General features: G+C 42.7%; 1 protein-coding gene across 4 annotated transcripts in view; it reads left to right on the forward strand.

Annotated features, from left to right (window-relative positions):
• The first annotated feature begins 268 nt into the window (after positions 1–268).
• Positions 269–21,254, forward strand: part of TENM4 (teneurin transmembrane protein 4) — a 607,970-nt gene continuing 586,984 nt past the window's right edge. For all 4 annotated transcript variants that reach the window (XM_064441474.1, XM_064441478.1, XM_064441476.1 and 1 more), the window contains exon 1: positions 269–742. The gene's annotated coding sequence lies outside the window, so the exon portion shown is untranslated. The remainder of the gene's footprint in view (positions 743–21,254) is intronic.

The raw sequence follows: 21,254 nt of genomic DNA on the forward strand, positions 1-21,254 counted from the left end.
CATATCGCCTCTGCCCCATGCCTATGCCACGACTGTGCCATGCCCATGCCCAGCTCCCCCCATGTCCCTGACCGTGCCCATGCCCATGCCGTGCCCACGTCCACGCCCGTTCCCATCTCACGCCCACGCCCGTCTCCTCCCCACCCCCGCCCCACCCCGCGCCCATTCCCGCCCGAAGCCCCCACGCATGCCGTGCCCGAGCCCCCCGCACGCCACCCCCGCGCCCACGCCGTGCCGAGCCGTGCCGGGGGGTGCCGGGGGGTGCCGGGGGGTGCCGCGGCGCGGCGTGGCGGGCTGGCGGCGGTGCGCAGCAGCCGGCCGCATGTGTGCCTGTCATTCCCAGCCCGGGAGCGCCGGCTCCTGCCTCCCATTCATGTAACCTGTGTGTGTCTCTCTTTCTCTCTGTGTGTAACAGAGAGAGGGAGAGAGAGAGCGAGGCAAGGAGAGGAGGAGGAGGAGGGGGGAAGCTTTAAATAAAGCCTTTGGATTGCAGCTGCTTATTTTGGGCAGTCCTACCAGGGACGATTCCTGCCAGGAAAGAAGCTGGACCGGTCCTTTTGGTTATTGTTTGGTTTTTTTTTTTTAATTATTATTATTTATTTTGATTTTGATTTTTGGGGGTGGCGGTGGTGTATTGCCGAGCCGCCTGCTGAGATGAGCTCCGGTGCCTGGCTGTAGTTGCCCACTTTGGGATCGCTGGACACATAAGTGGCATTTCGGTGGGGGGAAGCCTGCAGACATGGTAAGCTTTGCGTTTTGCTCTGAAAAGTGCATTTGTGCGATTGCTTCCCTCCAGTTTTCCCTTCCCCCTTTCCCCTTCCCACCAAGCAGGCAGGCACACGGGTTGGGGTTGGGGATAAGCTCCCTGAATCCCCGTTTTTTTCTCTCCCCACCATCCCTCCCTCTGCCCAGCTTGCTTTTCTCCGCTCGCATCCCAGCCCTGCTGCTCCCTCCGCACGCAGTTTGCAGCAATTCAGCGGGAGGCAAAGATGCTGCTGGAGGCTCCTGCCTGGGGCGGTGGGGACCAGCCGCCCTCAGCCTGGCGAGACCTTGTGCCAGGGTGTGTTTGGGGCGGCTTCTCCCATCCACACACCCCCACCCCCCCCCCCAAGCCCTCCCCTCTGCACCCCGAGCGGTGCGGCTGTGCTAGGGGGAAGGCAGCAGTGCAGATTTGGAGGCACTGGAGCAAGGATGCAGCTTTAAGATCAATCGGTGTTATTTATGTAATAGTAAAAGCGGGGGGGTGGGGTGGGGGGGGGAGGGTTTGGGATGGGGGGAGAGAAGAAAAAAGAAGTGCCTCGGTATTTCTCAGCTGCACAAAGCTCCTTTTGCTCTGTCTGAACCCTCCGCCCCGTCCCCATGTCCTGCTGCAGGGTGGTGCGTGGTGGGAGTGTGTGTGTGTATGTTTACATTTGGATCTGTGATAGAGTCAGGGATGGGGATGGGGAAGGGGTCTCCCATTTTCCACGGGAGGGTGGGTTTGCCTCCAACAAAAAGAAAAAAATAATAAAAAAAATACGCTTGACTGCAACTTGAGTGACAATTCTGTTTCTTAGGCATTAAATGTTAAAGCCCTGCTTCCAGCCGTGCCCTGCCGGTATTAAAAGCCCCCTCAAACAGTGTGGCGTTTGAGAAAAGATGCTGGAGTGCCTGCGAGAAATGCAGTGGTTCAGACTCGTGCTCACATTCTCGGCAATTTGCATTTTGAGATACAAATTTTGGCTGTCGGACGTAAAACCTGGCTGTTGTACATAAAACCAGGCTGCTACCAAAAGGCATTTATTTCTTGGTAGTTGTTTTGATTAAATATATATATATATTCTTGGTCTAAAATATCTGGGATATTTTACTTTAAAATAAGTAACAGTTAAGGCATGCCAAATCTTTAAAAAATAATCATTAGAAAAACCAACTTAAAGTATTCATGAGGCAGTATATATTTACTCTTATCATGACCATGTTTAGAAATTTGCAGTGGTTACAACAACCACATGATTTGAAAAAAAAAACCAACAAACCCAACGTATTTATGATTCAGTCCTCCTTGTCTTATGGGATACGCAGCCTGAAATATGTTTTTCATACAGCCAAAACAGAGCTAGCTAAATATTTATTGACTAGATAGACAAGACCTTTCTGCGTCTCGAATGCATTTGCTCACGGCTCTTCCAGGAAAGTTCAATTCTTTATGATTGAAAAAAAAAAACCCCAAACCCAAGCACCAAAAGCCTAAATCAAACTATAAAATAGTCTCTCCATCTCCACCCATCTTCCTTCTTAACTTTTTGCAGGGATGTCTCCTCTTGAATTTATAGCTGCTTTTTTTTTTTTTTTTTTTTTTCCTGAGAAAAGTCCCATGTGAAGGGAGGGAGATAAAATGAGAAAATGAGAGCAAAGCTTTGAAGGAGGAAGTTGCCTGTGCGCTTTTGAGAGGTAAACTTCTGCTGTAGCCTGGCAAGCCGTGAGTGTGCTGCTCCCTGCGCTGGGGCGCAGGAGTTGGGCAGGGGAACTTGGCAGCTCCCAGCCTATCCCAACCTGATTTTCTTTCTGCTTCGCTGACCCTACTAAAATTGCTTACTAGTAGGGGTGGCCCCTCCCCTCCCGTGGAAAGTGCTCTGCTCCCAACATGTGCGCCATATGTGCCTGCAATACCCAAGGTTTACCATTTACGCCTGTACCATGCCAACAGCCCACACGTGCCAGCCGCACGCTGGGGCCGGCAGGGGCAGGGTATTGCCCATCGGAAACCCCAACATCTCCCCCGTTTGCTGCGGGAGGCTGGGGCTGAGCCAGTGATTTGTATTTAATTTATTTCATTGGCCTTTTCAGAGCCAGGCACCTCCCACTTGGTATCGCAGCCTGTAGCACTTTTATAAGCTTGAGTGGAAAAAACAAGAAGCGTATATAAATATATTTTTAGTATGGTGTGTGTGGTGGGGGGCATAAAGGTAGGAAGACGCGCCTCTGTCGCACTGTTTTGCAGTGAGACAAGCCTTCAAAGCAGCTCGCTTGGCTCTGCCTGTGTTACAAGGCTGTAGGAATTTGCTGTTTTGTGGCCATCGGGAGCTGCCCTTCCCTGTTAAATTCCCAGCTCCCAACCTACGCCACGCTGCTGGATGAGTCCTTGCTGGTACGGGCTGTTTTGTGGCCGTGAGGATTCCCCGCTGCCATAAGCCCATAAGAATGTGACTCCCAAGCCCGCACATGGGCAAGGAAAATTAGGGTCAGTGCTGGTTTCCGGCAGGCTTAGGGGCAGGGAAGGGAGCCTGAGGTCGCGGTGTGAGGCCAGGTGTTTCCCAGGCACGTAAAAATGTTACCTGGGTTGTGCTTCCCCCAGAGACTGGGACCACTGCCCTGCACCAGACCACCCTGGTAAGGGGGTCTGCACCCACAGCTCGGGTGGGGAGGGTAGGTGCCTTTCCAGACAACCTGCTTCAGTTTTTCGCCCTTTCCCCACAAAAAAAAAAAAAAAACAAAAACCAGAACTGGGAGTTATTGCCACTGCACTAAGATGTATTATATTTCTGCAGGGACTCCTGCCTCTGTGCCTCACCCTCCCTTCCCATCCATACGTGTGTGCATGTGTACACATCTTTAAAAGGGAGATTTTCAATTTACCTGTCATTTATTTGTGTGATCTGGAGAAATAAAATTCATGTTTTGGTGGAGAAAGAGGGTCTTTGGTGTTGAAAGATGTTCTCAGGCTGGTCTTTGGCAGGGGAAGGGGGAAAAGCCAAAAGGGGTGCACAAGTTAACTTCATAGTTTCCTTTTTCATTAGCAAGGGGTCCTGGTTTAGAAATCCTTTTCTGTGGAGAATTTGCCTTCCCTCATTTTAAAGGACAAGGAAAAATCATTGAGAGAAGAGGGTAAAACCGCTCATCTGGTTTGGGTTGGGGAGAGAGGGGCGATACCCCCCTGATGATTTATTTTACTACATGGATGGAAAAAGGGATTCATCGCTCTGGTTTCAGTGGGTCTGGGGAAGGAGTGAGACTTGCACAGAGAGAGTGTTGGTTTTTGAAGCCCTTGTAGCTTAATTATTTTACTTGCCTCATTTAAATTAGATACTTTCCTTTTGTTTTGGTGAGCAGGCAGTAGCTGGCAAGGGAAAACGTTGTTCTCTTTTGTTTTACAAAGTGAGGAATATTTTTGCTTTTATTTTCTTTGATTGGTTTCCTGGAGTGCATAATAACTAAAACGTTATTTCATTCCCTCTGCAACATGTACACTGTTCCAATTAAGAGGCCACTCTGATTATTTTTAACCTGGTAGTTTACCATTTGTCTGCTCAGGAGAATAAAGCGTTGAGTTCCTGCACTTTAAAACAGCTGAGATCCTTAAGCAAAACTACCTTTTCCCTGGGAAAGTCATTTCTAGTTCTGTTCGAGTTCCCGCTTCACTGGTTCATTTTCTGACAGAATCACATCCTTGCAAGGAGCAGAACTATGATCTTACGTAACGTGATGTTTCCAGATCAAAAGTTACAAATATTGCGGTAATAGCACAATGAGAGAGATTTGGCAGGATGAACGTTGCAGGGCGTGTGATTTCTTAGGAGGATTTCAAATCAAGGTGTTTTTAAAAATTTATGGGAGGAAAAAGAAGAATTAAAGAAGATGAATAAACAAAAATTTGCTCGTTTGATATCTTCTTTCACATCACTTTCTTTTTTTATCTTATCTCCGGAGGCACTTGAGACTTTATTTTTTCTTTTTAAAGCAAACTCTTCTGTGTTTAAGAAATGTGTAATCATAATATCAAAAAGCGAAGTGGCTTGAAACTCCCTCGCTCTCAGATTTGATTCAAGGAGATGAAACTTTGTAAATCAATGTCAATTCAGATTTAAAGACTGGCTTTCACCTGCCCTGTTACAAGGTTTATCAGCATAGCTTATTGTAACTAAAACCTATAATATTCTGTTTCTTCATTGAACTGACAGATTCGCATTGCTGGGTATTTGTGGATCCCCTGACCAATGTGTTTCAGAGCAAAAGTCTTATAATGAAGTATTTTTAAAATTATAAATATACGTATTTCCTTTTTGCTGTAGATTAAAACAAAAAAGAAAAATGGAGAAATTGTCTATCTTAACTATATCAGTATAACTTGAGGGCTGGTGCTGCAGTGAGGCTATAGGACTTATATTTTCACTCAGGAATAAATGCATGATCTGCATTCCTCTGTGTCATTTCACCATTGCTGCGCTGATAGTCAAATAATTCCCTTAGAAATACATATATATATTTTGCCAGCTGTCCTGAATCATTCTTCCTGGAGCATCTTTAAAAGCAGAGCTTACATCTGAATATGAGGGCACATTTGCCTGGCTCTGTGGAGCGACAACCACTTCTTACAGAAAGTTCAAATTTCTCGGGAAGTTTGAGCCTTAGTCACCGAAGACCTTATGCCTTTATACCAAACTGCTGTGAACGAAGCTGTTTGCGCTGTAGGGGGATTCAAACTTCACCACATATTGTCCTGCTGGGTGTCAGCAGAGGTGATCTTTTTCTGAATGTAAAGATGTCCTTGAAAGCAGCAGACATGGAAATCTGTGTTCTTCCAGTGCGTTGGCAGCCAGGAGGAGGAAAATGTACCCTGAAATGGAATAGGGCTGGCAGTTAAGTTTCCTATTCCAAGTAAGACTTGCTTTCTAGGATGTGACACATCCTTGGCTTTTGGAAGAGAGAAGGGAAGAAGAAGAGAGGAGTTGCTGGTGGTCGAATTAGGTGGAGGAGCTTGCTGCATCACATTTATCAGTCCATTTAAATGCGGATGATTCAATTAGATTTCACTGATATCTCCTCGGGAGTTAGTGAGGTAGTATTTGCTACAGTTTAGGAAAACCACTGCCGTCCAGAATCCTGCTTCGCTGCCGTAGCTACCGCTAAGGCGCAGGTGGCAGATGTGCTACCCAGGCAGCAAGAGCAAACATGAAAGCAGGAGGGGCGTCTTGCTGCCCATTGATTCAGGTTTTGGGTGATTATTCACCGAGTTTTTCTCTTTAAACACTGAGTAGAAGATGTATCGCTTTCCTGCTCATGTGTTCGCACACACTGAATCTTCAAAGTATTCTGGAGGTTGCTCAGTTTAACATTCAAAAGTTAGAAAACAGAAGGATTATAATTTATTTTTACTGGTTTAATTCAACCCTATGTTATATATGCAACAAGGGCTCACAGTCTTTGTTTTCTCCCCCTCAAACTTCAATAAGTGCACTGAAAATCTCAAGATTGCTTGCTACTTTTGGTCCCGGGCTGTGCCTTCTGAGGAATATTGGGTCTATGTATAAAATAATTCTCAGTCTTCTATATCATGCTGTATGGAGGAGAAAAGAAGCCAGGATTCAATGTCTGAGCAGGAATGTCTTCAAGTACTACCTGTCCACAAGAAAGCAAAGTTCCAGAGGCCACCAAGTCGCAAACCAGCTCTTCCACTGGGTCCCCTTGACCTAAATGGCTCAATTTTTTAAGTTAACTGAACGCCCAAATTTTCTAACGGAAAGTTTTCAGTATTCTGCTGATTTCTTTCGAACTGCCTCTGTGACTTTGGATGCTGAAAATAATGTTGCCCTCACCTATGTAACATAATGAAGAATAGGAAAGGAGAGTGTGGTTAGTCAAAAAGTTTTCAGAAGTAGCTGCCAGAAGAGGTTGGAAAAGCTGATGGAGCGTGAGAGACGCTGGAATTTGCCTCCTGCTTGTTGATGCAGACAGTATTGGCTGGCTGGGCTGGTGCAGCACACAGCCCGTCAGGTGGGAACAAGCAAATGCTGCTATTTCTAGAAAATTGCCCTTTGTGCAGCTGGGTTTAAGGTGTGATCAACTTTTTGGCATTGGCACAGATTTTTGTGCTAGAAAGCAAAGAACAATCTCAAGAGCCGATCTCACGATGCGTTCCTGCAGACAGAGCCGTGATCGGGGTTTACGTACAGCGCTAAAGCAAAGCAAAGTTCACACGGCCTTTAATTGCTGTTGTGGGCGTTTGTCACGTAAGCAGATCAGGCTCCGAGCTATCAAAATGATCATCCAGAGGTTGCAACACAGTTGCTTCGACACAGTTATGAAACGTTGGGTTGAAGTGACTTGCCCAACATTGCCCACAGTCTTAGGGCATCGTTCGGCTGCCTTAATCTGAAACACATTTGTCCTCATCCCTCTGTCCTCTGTTTAGTCACTAGAAACCTTCCAGCTCTGCAATGGGTGAGGCAGGGATTGTAAACCTCGTCTTCTACTCCTCGTTCTCACTGCTTCATCTTCAGGCTGGCTTGCATAAAAACACAGCCTTGTGAATAATTACTGCATTGTAATGAAGGCAGGCAGGGCGCTTCATTAAGGCAACTTTCATTGTGTTTCTTTCTTAAATTCTGGGTCTCCAATATACACTTTAAAATCTTATTATTGGTCTGTCAGCCTAGTCTTTGCTGGAATTTTATTTTTTTTAAGTCTTGCAAAAGCTAGTGGCTTTGTCACATTGCATCATGTTGGTATTTGTATGTGTCAATGCCTTAAATTAACAGATCATCATTGCTAGGCTTAACAGAGTACTCTTCTCCCCTAAACAGATCCTTCCCAGTCCATCCCACTCGGTCTGGTCCTCTCCTCGTCCCCTGCCTCTTCCAGCTCTATTCTGCAATCCCATTGTCATCCTTCTAATCCCTGCTCTGCAGGTCCCTCACCTCAACCTCATTCAGCTCCTCCCGGCTATGGATCATGCCGAGCACCAGAGAGCATCTTTGATTTCAGTTCTGATACTTGGATGCAGACCTGGCACATCCCACAGCACAACGCATCTTGTTTAGTCCCACACAGGTAGCAATTTAAGTGATGGAAACTGGCAAGTGTGTACAAATGCACCCAGGAGCATGTAGCAACAGTGTTTTTATCAAAGATGTCTAAACTTGGCCAAATTCACACAGATTCACACAAAATTCATTAAAAGGAAAGCAATTCTCTCCCAGGCAAATTTCAAGTCCTTCTTCTAGAGTCTAGAGATCCCAGAGGAGGTTTTAAAGAGAAGGCTAAAGGCATTTTTTCAACATGGGTAAAACAACATATTTTTCCCTAGCCTTGTTCTCAGAATCTGCTGAACTGTTTTGACTGAAATTTTCCAAAAAACTTGAGCCTGAGGCAGACAGCTGGCATGGAAATTTTCAGCCCAAACAATTTGCTTAGTATAGTTATGAGAAACTGTGAATGCTGTTTTATTATTAAAGCTGCCTCGCTCTTCCCGTAATTGACAGCACTACCAACTTTGCCTTTCCCTAATAAACAGATAACTTGAGATTTTGTTATCAACTAATTTTGTGTTTGTGTGTTTTATAGGTATTTTTATATATTGGAAATTTATTATAAAACCGACACAGGCATTTCAGCATATGTTAGCAGATGATGAAATCTCAAGCTTTCTAGAAACAAAAGTGAATGCAATTAATGAGAATCCCACAAAGCAGCATCAGAAAGATACAACATTGCAGGATTTGTAGAATGGGATTAAAACCAAAGAAATTTCAGGAGATGTTGCTTTGGCAGAGCAATCACACAAAATCCCATGTATCCCACCTTTGGGTTCATGGTGCTTCTGACAGAAGAATCTGATTTAATATAACAACATGCTCTTGCAACGGCAACTGTTATTGCAAATCACCGCCAAAAAACAAGCTGGGGGTGGGGGGAAGGAAACCTCTAAAACTGAAAGAGCAGATAATTGTACCTTTCATGTGATCAGCTTTTCTCTTTTTTTTTTTTTATCAGCATCACAGGCGACTGCTAAGGCTGTAGTTTCACATCAGAGCCAACCTCAGGACCTATTGCCGTGGAAGGAGGGGGGTCCCCCTCTCCTTCCCTCCCAGTGTCCTCTCTCTCCCGCTCCTGTCCTTCCACTCCTTCAGAATATGTCTGATGATTTAATTCATGAACCCAGGAAAAAACTAACTCTGTCTTTTGCTAGGGGTTTTGGGTTATTTTCTGCTGAATTAGTGACTTACATTGAGTCAGTGTGCTGGGAACACGTGCCGAGGAGAAGGGAGAAAGAAGTGGGTACTAACAGCTTTCTGGAGGTGATGAGATTTTAGGCTAGTCCCATGACCCAGGAGATTTTTCCTGGGTTGCCAACTGTTTGTAGTAGTTGTATCGTGCTGATATGAAGCTTGATTTTATTGATATGAAAATACAGAGTGCACCTTTTCATTACGCTCTTCTGTCTTCAGGACAGTCTTTTGGACCGTCCTGCTCAGCAGGCGCTGAAGCAGTTGTCCTCCGTCGATGTGCTGGATTCTTTTTGAACCTAGTGCAGAGCTGTGGTGGCCACAATATTCTGTAAAAAAAGTTTCAAAATTTAAAAACGTGCAGTGAGTGAAAAAGTCTTCCTTTTGTTCTTCTTTTAAACTCACAATTGGGTCATTTCATCAGGTGACTCCTACTTTGCAGGTTCAAGGTATGATGATTTAATCAAGGCCTGTTCCTCCCACTTTTTGTTCTTTTCCAAGCCGAAAATCCCTACTCTACTTCATCCCTCCTGCAAAAGTATTTCTATATTCCCAATAATCTCCTCATGCCTTTTCACAGTCTTTGATAATTCTACTACATATTTTAGAGACAGGTTGACCAAAAATGCACGTGGCGTTAAGAGAGGAACGTATCATTAGCTTATACAGAACCATCCTGATATATTCTTCTCCTTCTGTTGCCTGTTTTTTTCCTAACGTATCCCAAGATTTTCCCTGCATGTTTGACTGGCACAAGCAAAGACCCAATATTTGTAGAGGACATCCCATGGTGATTCCCAGCCACCTTTCTGTGCGGTAACAGTTAATTTAGAGCCCACATTGTGTATGTATTGTTGGAATTGGTTTTCCCTTCATGCATTACTTTGCTTTTATTGACCCTGAATTTCATCAGATGCTTTTATCACCCAGCTAGTTACTCAGTATTGTGAGAGTAGGTTGTGGTGTAACGCTTGGAGGCTTTGGGAGAGAATCAGAAAGCCCAACAATGAAAAAGGTTCTCATTTTGACTTTTATTCTTGGCCTGGGGATAATCTGAACAAAAATATAACCAACAAAATACACTTACTATCAAGTTAGAACAACCAGCCTGCCTGTCTTGTGACATCTGACTGTGAAGTGATTCTATGATTCTATGAAGTTGTCTGTGGCTCAAATGTTTTTGTTTCTCATTGACAGCATCTAACTGAATCTTTTTTCTTAGGTTTCTTTCTAGTGAGAATTTGCTTTTCCCTCAAACATCAAATTATGCCCCTTGCTTCATCCATGCTGGAGCACCCGAGTCCTGAATCCAGGGACAACTTAATGACCATCTTCTCACAGCCTGACGTGTTTCCCTTGCATCTCCATCTCCTAAATTTCACTCTTTCTTACCCTAAAATCTGTGTAGTGTTCATGACGCTCTGCAAAGACTCCTAGGATTTGGAAATTTTCAATACCCTCCTGTTTTTACTTTTATCTTCCAAGAACGTGTGAGCAAAGCCACCTGTCTGTCACTTAAAGCTCTGTTTGTTGATGGGCATTTGGGTCTACCTGAGAGTGCTTGCTTTAGGGCTTGGGTTTTATAGCTTATTATTGCTGTTGCTGTTCACAATGTTACTTGGGATTGGAGGGATGCACAAATGACTCATATAGAAGCTACAAACCATTGCTTACATCCCTGTATACCCCCCGTACGCTTTAAAATGTCATCTGTTTGTGGCGCTCTGTGCCAAACACTGCTGATCACAGGCTCCGGAGAACAATGTTACTGTACACCTGCATCACTTAGTTTTGTATTCTTTTATACCTTCTGCATAATTAATGTTTAGTTGAATTTTATGTATTTATTTCTTTTGGCTTTTTACATCTTCTCCTGAGACTGTCAGACAGCAAGTGTCTAGTTGAGACGATGGTAACAGGAAAGAGGGGGATGTTAGAAGCTGATACAAAGGAAGACAAGTGGATCTTTTTGGGAAGCAGCATTGGGGGTGAGGAAATGGGGAAATACCAGGAACAGAGGGACCTGTGCCAGCTCTTTTGGTGCTAGAGGTAGATTGATTGCTGCAGATGGTGCTCTGCTGTGCTCTGTGCGGTGAAGATGGTTTGATATTTTTTTTCTTTTGATAGCTTTTTACCCCTTTCAGAGCATGGAAGGCTAAAATTTGTCCATTATCTCTGCTGTGCATGAAATAAATAAATAAATAAATATCCAGGATACTTCTTACCTGTCAGTTGCTATTTAATTTCCCCTCACCCAGACCCAGCAAAGCTGCTGATCAGATGGGGGGGGGGGGGGCACATATCCTTCATCCATGAATAGTCCTGTTTGTTTCTCTCTCCTTCCCTTTGTTCAGATAAAAATACCTTAAGTTTCCACAGACTCTATGGTAGCTCACCTTGCACCATTTTCCTTTAATATTTCATGAAGTCCTTTTTTTACACTGTGCACTGCTCTCTCAGGCTGAGTGTTCGGAAGTGGACATTCCCAGAGACAGAGATTTTTGGAGATAACAAAAGCCGGTCACATCCAATCTTGCTTGAATCCCCAAGGCACCACAACACTTTAACCTAAACCAGGGCCAGACCCAAGGATCATTACTGTTAATTCAAAGGCTCCCGTTGGTTTTAATGGGCTCTGGATCAGACTTTTGCACTCCTGCTGTGGAACTGTGCTGGCTCCCCTAGTGCAGAAACACGAAACGGCCATGAAAATTGAAGGCTGGTTTGGAAATGGATGTCATTTCGACTGCCGGACCAATTGAGCGTACGAGGCTGGGAGGGTGATAGGTTTGGGGTTTTCTTGATGTTTCCAAGTAAGTCAAAGTTCCTATAACGAAAACATGTAGAGTGGTGTTTTGTATCTATTTTTATACCTCCATCAGACTTGATGTTAGTGGCTTTGAATTATTTAACGTTTTTCTTCCTCAGCTGTCCTCTCCAGTGAGTCTCCGTTGCAGGGCTGCAGGAGTTGTTGCATAAGGAGCAATGCAGCAGCCTGGCATTGTCTACTGGGGGGATGTTGCCTGTTCTTGTTTTGTTTCATTTTTTTAATCCTATTTTATCCTTTCTTTTGCTGGTGATAGGGACATCAGGCCAAGGTATTAAATCACACTGACCAGCGTGGGCTGAAAATGAAGTACATGCCAGCTAAAGACACAAATGGGGAGTTTTCTGCTTAAACCACTGAGCACTAATGTCTGTCACATAGGAGAAGCCAACTATTTAACATTCAGTCCATTCAAAAAACATTATTATGTCCCAACGGTAATTTAAAACCACATCTGTTAGAACCATATGTGGGGGAAGTATACATTTTTTTTTCTTTTTTTATTTTTTTAAATAACTCCCAAGTTAAACTGTTTATAGGGTTATCTTCAATGTGGGCCTCTTTTGAAATTTCAGACTGACAGCCATGAAATGTCTGGAACAAAAGAACTAAATGAATTGAAGTCTTATCTTTTTCCGTTTGTAATTAATGTGTGGGCTTTTACTGGATATCTGCAAGTAGACATCCAGCTTTGAAAGGAAACCTTCTATAGATTGGGATCATGCCTCATGCTTCTGTTGTCTATAACCTGATATTTGGGGTTTTTTTATCTAAGATATTGGATATTTCACAGGTTTTTTTTGTTACTGTTATTCCAGCTTTCCATTAACAATGTATGTGTCCTTTGAAAATAGCTTTTCTGGGTAGTCAGGGCATCTAATTTTTACTTTGTGGAATTGCCATTGGATTATTCTGTCCTTAAAAATAGAAGATAAGGTTTTGTTTTCAAAGCATCCCATCATTAATATCTGACCAGTACTAACTGGCATAATCTTGAGATCCTTAAACCTGAAGAGTATTAACACAGTATCTGACACGGCTAGTGGAAGTTGGCTCCACAGGTGCCTCAAGTCAAACTATCTGCTACAGATCCCTCATTATATGGTGGGAAAGTGCTCTGCCGTCTCTACATTGAGCGCAACATACATTGCCATGTCTCTGTACTCAAACCCTGATTCATCCCAGCTAAACATAAGCACCTGAGTGAACTGCTTTGAAAAAGGGCAATTGGTGTCAAACAGTTGTTCCTCCAGACTTCAAGCATGGGAGTTAAAGGAGCAACTCATTCCTTCACCCACGTCACCCGCTCCCTCTGTCTGAGAAGGATCTTCAGTAAAATCTGGACAAAGTTGAATTCCCGAGTGGCTGGCAAGCGTTGACCTTCTCTCTGTGCTCATTGAGACTACGCACTGTACAGTGGCAGGGAGCATTTCCATTACATTGCATCTCTTCTCAGAAGTCCAGTTTTGGATGGTGGTGGCAGGGAGAGCTGTACCTCCGTTATGACGGTCAGACCGTATCATCAAATACCAGTGTTCAAGCTGTGGTCCCCTGCTGTTAACTAAAATTGTGCATGTTAAGTAATGAATTTAGAGCACTCTTAGACCTCAGGCTAACACTTTAAACTATTCCCCCAAAATAAACAACAAATAACTGCTCTGCTGAGTCTTTTATACGAGTGCCAAATGCTTAGTCTTGTGCAGAGTCCCATAGAAATCTTGGACTTTCCTTGAAGTAATGGATTTCCCCGTTAAGTGAATCCACATCTGTTTGTAGCATCAGGCTTTCTACTGTTTGTCCTTCACAAATAGGCCGATTATCTCAAAGAAAAATAATCAGAAAGTAAATAGATAAACGTGCAGGTTGTATTCATGAAACCACCCTTCATGAGCTACACATCTTTCCAGTGGCATTTACAGCATAGCATATTGTGCATCTCCCTCCAGCTGTGTTTTAAGCACTGAGCGATGAATTTCTTAGCTAAATAGGATGTTAGTGAACCCAATGTACAGAGCACCTGACGACCGAGGCGTTAAATACGCAGCTATAAATAGCATGCCTACTTTGATGGGATGCATTGTATTGTAATTTTAGTTGTAATTAAAGTTTTGTTGTAGGCATGAAATATCTGTCTTTCAGGAATGTGTAAATCTCTGAAATTAAGCCGGTTTTTGTTGTCTGAATGTTTTGGCAGTTGTGCCATTGCATATGAAGTTTTATGAGTAGCAATATAATAAAGATGGTTTTGCATGTCAATGAGCAGCATTTTTTTTATTCATTTTGGGTTAATCAAGTACTGAAGCTAAATCAGAATGCATTAATTTGTTCTTGGTTTAGAATGAAACTCCACTGTGTCCTGAAAAACTTGTGCCTTCCTGTAGCGAGTTTGATGTTGAAAAGGTTTTGTGGAGTTGATTGCTTCCAGATAAGTGGGAAAGTAGCTATGCTGAAAGAAACCTTTAATTTGAGTGGTGTGCATGGAAAATGTGGGAAAAAATGAAGAAAGCTACAATAGAATCAACACATTTTATGTTTTTGGCACAGTGTATTTCATATTCCTACTCCCTGTCCTTGTGTGATCCCTGAGCACTTGATGGATGAGAAAGATAATTGTTGATCATTTCATGAAGCTCTGCCAGTAACACATACCAAATGTAATTAAACCTCCAATTTTATGCTTTTAAATATGTTTTTCACCAAATATTGCAGTTAACCACTTCTCTGGCAGAGCGGGAGGAGGCAAGGTATTTTGGGTCCTGTTTTCTAGCCACACTTGGTGTGACGTGGGGTTTTTAATTTTCAAAACAGTTCCCCATTTTTGTTACATCATTTCACCTTTGAGGTTTCATGAAAGTCATCCTGGAACTTCAGGAAAATAGCCACAAACTATGCTTTTGCTTGTTAGGCTTCTTTGCATGGTGGAGTTGGATCAGCTCCAGTAATTCCTGTCTCACTAGGTAACTCACTGCAAGATTCTTGCAGCTGGGACGACGAACAAGGGAATTTAAATGTCATTCATCTCTGATTTTAACCCTATGCCTCTGGTGTAGATTTCAGGTTAATTTATTGGAGGAAAGCTTTTTAAAATATCTGTTGTCAAGCTGATTCGTTCCATCCAAGGTTACTCTTCTTCCATCTATAATATAGGCAAATATTTGATCGTGATCAACTTTGGTGCAGCTGTGATCTTACTCAAAAGGAGAGTAGACATTATCCTTTTCTCTAATAAATGAGAATACCCAAGAAATTGTCATTTTAGAATTACAACCCTCAGCCAGAGGGACCACCTTGAAGGGGAAACAAGGGAGAATGACAGATTGATATTGAAAGTTAACACCTGATGGACACTCTCCGCACAGCCTGTGCACGGCGGTCGGTCCCTGACTGTCCAGAGCCCGATTCTACCGGGACGTGCAGCACGATGCACTTTGCTCTCTCCTTGAGCATGAGGGCACGCTCCATTAGCTGAGAGTTGTTTTTACAGCATATGTGCTAGACAGCTTGGGCCGGAGCGGAACAACCCCCAGCCTGCAGATCGTGTCCCACAGGGCAAGTTAGCTGATCCCTTTCCTGTCACTGGTTCTTGGTCGTTGTAGAGACATCTCTTCCCTGCTGCTTCGTTACAGGACATGCTCCCCAAGCCCTCCTGTGCCAGTTCCTTGTGCTTCAGCGCTGGGTGGACCTTAAATTGGAAACATAAATAGAATGCAAGTCTGAATGTCCTGATTAGACTACATACAGTTGTAGTTACACTAACTCGTGATTAAGGAGACAGCTTTACCTTAATAAGTAGGGTAAAGGAAGGGACATGGGGACTTCTGATCTCTTTGCAGCTCTGCTTTGTGACCCAGAAGTCACTTGCATTTTTGACTCTTAATTTATCCATCCATAGAAAAAGTTCTCTAATAACTTCCTAGTTATTTCCTCTTTGCCAAATAATTTTGGTGTCCTAGCAGCTCTGTCTCTCATTCTCCCTTCCTTTAATATATCACTGCAGTGTCCTGCCAGCATTTGTTTTAGGCTACAGAAATTCAGTTCACCATTCTTCATACAAAATTATTGAAGGGGAATCACATTTGCAGTCAAGCTGGGAAGTAGGAAGCTGGTTGACCTGTCTTTTGGGGCATTTGGTTTTATTATGTTCCTACATGTGTTTACTTTGATCCCTTCAATGCTATCCTAGAAGACGATTCCAGGCCAGTTGTAAAAATGTCAGTTTCTTCAAACACATGCACAAAATCCTTTCTAAATTTGTCAGATCTTCTCAACTACAAATCCATTGTTCTGTACAAGACAGAATTGTTACTTCCACTTGGAAAAGATTAGCCATTTAGCTGTCAGGAGCTCTCAGGATCCAGGACTGTCTATAACGTACTGTGTTGGATACAGGTGCATTCCCACATCTACATTGTCCCAGATGTCAGCTTTAGAAATTAGCTGAATTCTATATTAGACCAAAAGAGCTGAATCCTGGGACATTCTGACAGTACATGGATATTTCCTTTCTGCAGACCCCATATTCATCAGAGATTGATAATTTCAGAGCGTGCACTTGACTTGTGCTTCATATTGTGACAACTTATATTGTGGGTAGGCCTTTTCTTGGCTGGGAAGTGTCCTGCAGCACCACGTCCAGCTCGGGGCTCCTCAGCACGGGACAGACACGGGGCTGTTGGAGCGGGGCCAGAGGGGGCACAGAAATGCTCCGAGGTCTGGAGCCCCTCTGCTGCGAGGCCGGGCTGGGAGAGCTGGGGTTGTTCAGCCTGGGGAAGAGAAGGCTGCGGGGAGACCTTATTGCAGCCTCCCAGTGCTTAAAGGGGGCCTACAAGAAAGATGGGGACAGATTTTTAGCAAAGCCTATAGTGATAGGACAAGGAATAATGGTTTTAAACTAAAGGAGGGTAGATTAAGTCTAGATATAAGGAAGAATTTTTTCCCAGTGAGGGTGGTGAAACCCTGGCCCAGGTTGCCCAGAGAGGTGGTCAATGCCTCATCCCTGGAAACATTCCAGGTCAGGTTGGACCGGGCTCTGAGCGACCTGATCAAGTTGAAGATGTCCCTGCTCACTGCAGGGGGTTGGAGTAGAGGACCTTTAAAGGTCCCTTGCAACCCAAACCATTCTATGGTTCTATGATTATATCTTCTAGGAAAGGGAAAAAAAAGGACATTGAGAAGGAAAAAGAATCAAAACAGAACTGGGTACAAAATCACCCCATGTTACTGTCCTTGGCTATTGAATTTTCTACATTCTTATCCCAAGTATAGCCTTAAAAGAAGAATAATGTTTCAAAACTGCCTCAGACCCAACATTAGCAGAGTGTTGGGTAACTACCCTATTAAATCAGTTTACATATAGTCTCCTCATATAGGATGCTGATAGGTGGTAACAATATAGTTAACTCTTAAGATTGTTTTATCAGCAATGACTCAGTGTTTTCTACAGATGAAAACTGAGGTGGAGACAGAAAATGCCAAATGAAGCAGACTAGTTGGAGTGCAAATAGAGAAAAGATCTGCATTTCTAGATGAAAGCAAGTCCCTTTGTTGCCTTAACTTATCCTCATTTGTTTTACAAAAGGACCATGTGAAGGACAAAATCAAAACATAGTTATCTTAACTGTTTGGTCAAGTACCATTCATGCCCAGGCTTCTTTCTGCCTTTCTGATATAAGGTGTTGGGAGGAGTATGCTATGGGGAGGTGGAGAAAGACTCCCCAAGTCGAACAGTTTTCTTTAACTTCAGACTGGTTGGAGCAAGGGATGTGCTAAAGCCACACAAATCAGATAACATATAAAAGGGCCACGCAGGATGACTCAGATTCATTCATATGAAAAGAAGATCAGCTTTTCAAACTGAAACAGAGGGAAACATAGGGAAGAGAAGATCCAAAAATAAGCTGCTAAAGTCTAAATATTTTTAAACCTTGCTCATAACCATTACTGTTAGTTTAGACATCCTTTTGGGGAGCCATGCAGATACAAGGAATAAAGTAGGAAAATATTTTTTAGAAAGGTTAACACAAGAAACCTCCATCTTCTCTTACAAGCTGCACTGGGAGATATGATGAAGACAGATTACAAAACCCCTCTGAGGGAAACATGCCAAAATTTTTTGCAGTATCTGTCCAGTTAAAGTATTTACTTAGTGAACCTGTCCAAAGCAGATGCCACTTTTCTTTTTGATAAAGGACAGTGCAGGAGCTCTTGATGGGGACTATTACCTTGTGGCCACCCGGGAGCTGCTTACTAATAGAAATTAAAGTAACCGCTGCAGCCCAAACGGGTATCAAATCCCTTTTCTCCTCCTCCTGTTTAACTTAGGGTGAACGTGGTGAGGGAAGGTTCCTTGTCAAAAGTCATCGTGCTAAGAGTCAGAAAATCCTGTGGATTAGGTTCCTTTCTTCTTCAGATCTCCTTGGCAGGAAGCTTGGTTGGCCTAGGCCCAGGAATTTCTAGCTAATAAATTATTATGTTGGAGGGACTGCTCACCCTGTAGCCATGCTAATTAGGTTCTTACCAGCAATTCAGGTCAGTTTATATTCTCAACAGTAATGTAGGACAGGCAGGTGGGACCCCGTGTTGTAGTTATTTTCTTATTTGCGAACTACGGCAGAGTCATCGTTTGTAAGGAAGCCCCTGTCAAATTCTAGGTTTTGAAAGTCTTTTTGGGGCAAAACTGGAATACCAGCAGCTCTCTGTCATTTCTTGTTATTGGCTCTGTATTTTGATGGTCCTAATTAGAAATACTTTATGACTGACAAGATAGCTAACTTCTAGGTAGGAAGGTATCAGAATGACATGGATGTCCTTGGTATATATTCTTCACACCCCAACTGCTCTTTGAAAAAGTTCCATATAATTATTAATAACTCCAAGACATATTATTTCCTACTTGAGAAACAGTGACTGAACATCAGAGATAAAGACAGAGGCACTGCCAAATAGTATTTTGCAGGAAGACATTGAGTATATTTCAACCCCCCCCCCCAAAAAAAAAAAGAAAAAAATTAACAAAAATATTTTACAGTGAAGGGCGTAGTTTTTAGAGTTGCCACAGTAACCAGTACTGCCAAGGACTTATGATGACAGGAAAAATGCTTTAGTAATCAAACTATGTAAGAAGAAAACTGGGACGTTAACGACCCCTCTGTGGGATGAGTAAGTGTATAATGGTTTCAGTATTCCTGTTACTTGTCTTTAGTTATCTGCAGGTGTCAGCTGACTCTTAATAACCCCAACACATTAATTCAGAATGGTTTTTATCCTTCATAAATTATATTGGATACAGCAACATAGATTAACTAATCCCTATCTGTATAAGAAGGGCTATTTCTGACTAAAGTTTTATTCATAAAGGGAATTGTTCCAGTGCAGTGTGTAAGTCTCTCTCCATAAGTTATTTCTGATATTTTTACTTTCTTAAGTGTCTTACCAACTAACTTTTCGCAAGATTATGAGACACCATTTCCTAGACTTACATTACTGCCCATACTGTTCAGTGGCCTGGGATAAAAAGATATGACCATTGCCCATGGTTTGCAGGATCTAAAAGTTGGGGGAGTTAGTAATGAAAGAGTAGGAGATCCTGACAGAGATCTAAGTGTCTTGGTAAGGTACATACAGACAAGCAGTCTCTTTATTGTAGTGAAACATAAACTCATATATCAAAGGAAAGGAAAAAGTAAGGCATACCTGTCATTGGGGGTACTCTAGCCAGGTACTCCAGGACTGCAAAACACTTCTCTGTCACAAAGGATAATTAGGTAAAAAAAGGAGCTTTTAGTTTAATGTGAACCTTTACTCGTGTACATGAACAGGGGAGTCTCATGTAGGCACAGTGAAATCTCATATTTGGCATGGGATAACTGCTGTAGAAATACTTCTTCAGTTTGGTACCAGTGATAGAGAAGGGATCTTGATAAACTAGAGAAAACTTAGAAAACAGATAAAAGAATGATTAAATGCTTGGTAATAGATCACACAGTGAACAAGAGGAAAACTCCAATTTTTTAGCTCCTCTAAGTGCAAGTTAAGGATTGATGTGATCATTTTGACTACTTACAGAGGCAACAGAAATTCACTGGCAGAGGGCTCTTCTGGATATACGCAACAAAGACGCACCAGTAAGAAATGTCAGGAAGCTGGGGCTAGGCAAAAAGACCTGAAGCAACCTAAGTATTATTTACTATGAAGGGAACAACTTGAGGAGGAATACATTTGCTGTGTTGTGTTTTTAGTAAATATTTTTGTTCAAGCTGGAATTAACTCAGCTACACACTCCACTCTGTGTTACATGAAGGGTCTGGTTGGTGGTCCCTCTTCACTGTATAACTTCTGAATACATAATACACATATATTTTGTCATTCAGCACCTCATTCTTACAATCCCTCATGTTGATAATGGTGGTCATCTTTACCTTGTGTATGTTTTAGAAATAGTGACAACTACAGTTCCAGAGCAGAGCTTTGATTTCCAAAACCATTCAGCGCTTTTTTTGTTGGGTGTTTTTTGCTTATCAAGAGCTTGATCAAAGGTATTCACCTGTCCTAAATCTGAATATAATGAAACTGAACATGTAAGAAAGAAGGGTTTCTTATAATCATCTGAACTGTTTGCCATTCTTCACCTTTTGTACTAATCTTCATCTGTCCAAACTGAATGCAAATCACTTATAAATTGATAGCAGTTTACATCCCTGTATACCCCATATGTGACAAGAGATAGAGAATGCAAAGCAGCAGAGATTCAAGTGTCTGCTACTGGATTGACATTGCACTGGAATTTATTAATAGATACAACAGTGAAATAAATCATCTTAAATGGTCAGCTCCTGAAATAGAAAATGGTGCTTTTCTTTTTATTGGTTTTGAGGGTTTTGGAGTGGAGAAAAACACAGATATGAACACAAAACATTTATTTAATCTGAAATTTGGTATCTGTTGCTAAGGCAGAGAAGTCTCAGTGCAAGCAGTTGGGTCCCATTATGCGTCAGATTTGGTTTTTGCAGCCTCAGGTCCCCTTAGTTTTCTGACTTGGCCCAGCCTGCACCACCTTCTCAGTGTTCATACATCATTGTACAGAAATGTGTCATGTTTTAAGAAGAACAGACAACAAATCCATTGATCTTATTACCTAGCAAAGGAAGAAGTAAAGAAAATGGAAAACTCTGTTCTCTCCCTTCTTTAATGTTATTGAAATGGAACCAAGATGATTTGATTGACCAAAGGGTTTCACTAACTCAGATTGTTTAAAACAAATGCAAACCTGATTAATGTGGTCTCTGGATGGAGGAAGTCCTTGTTCTTCATTGGTCTTGCCTCTCACAGCCAGTTACACCAGAGCAAAATAAATTCTAAGAGAGAATAGTTGGTCAAAGCCACTTCATAAGGCTCTGGACTTTGTGGAGTCAGTCCCCTTTTTGTATGTAAGGTTTAACAGCTTT

The sequence above is a fragment of the Phalacrocorax carbo genome, chromosome 1 (genome assembly GCF_963921805.1).
Source record: "Phalacrocorax carbo chromosome 1, bPhaCar2.1, whole genome shotgun sequence".
In the NCBI taxonomy this organism is placed as follows: domain Eukaryota; kingdom Metazoa; phylum Chordata; class Aves; order Suliformes; family Phalacrocoracidae; genus Phalacrocorax; species Phalacrocorax carbo.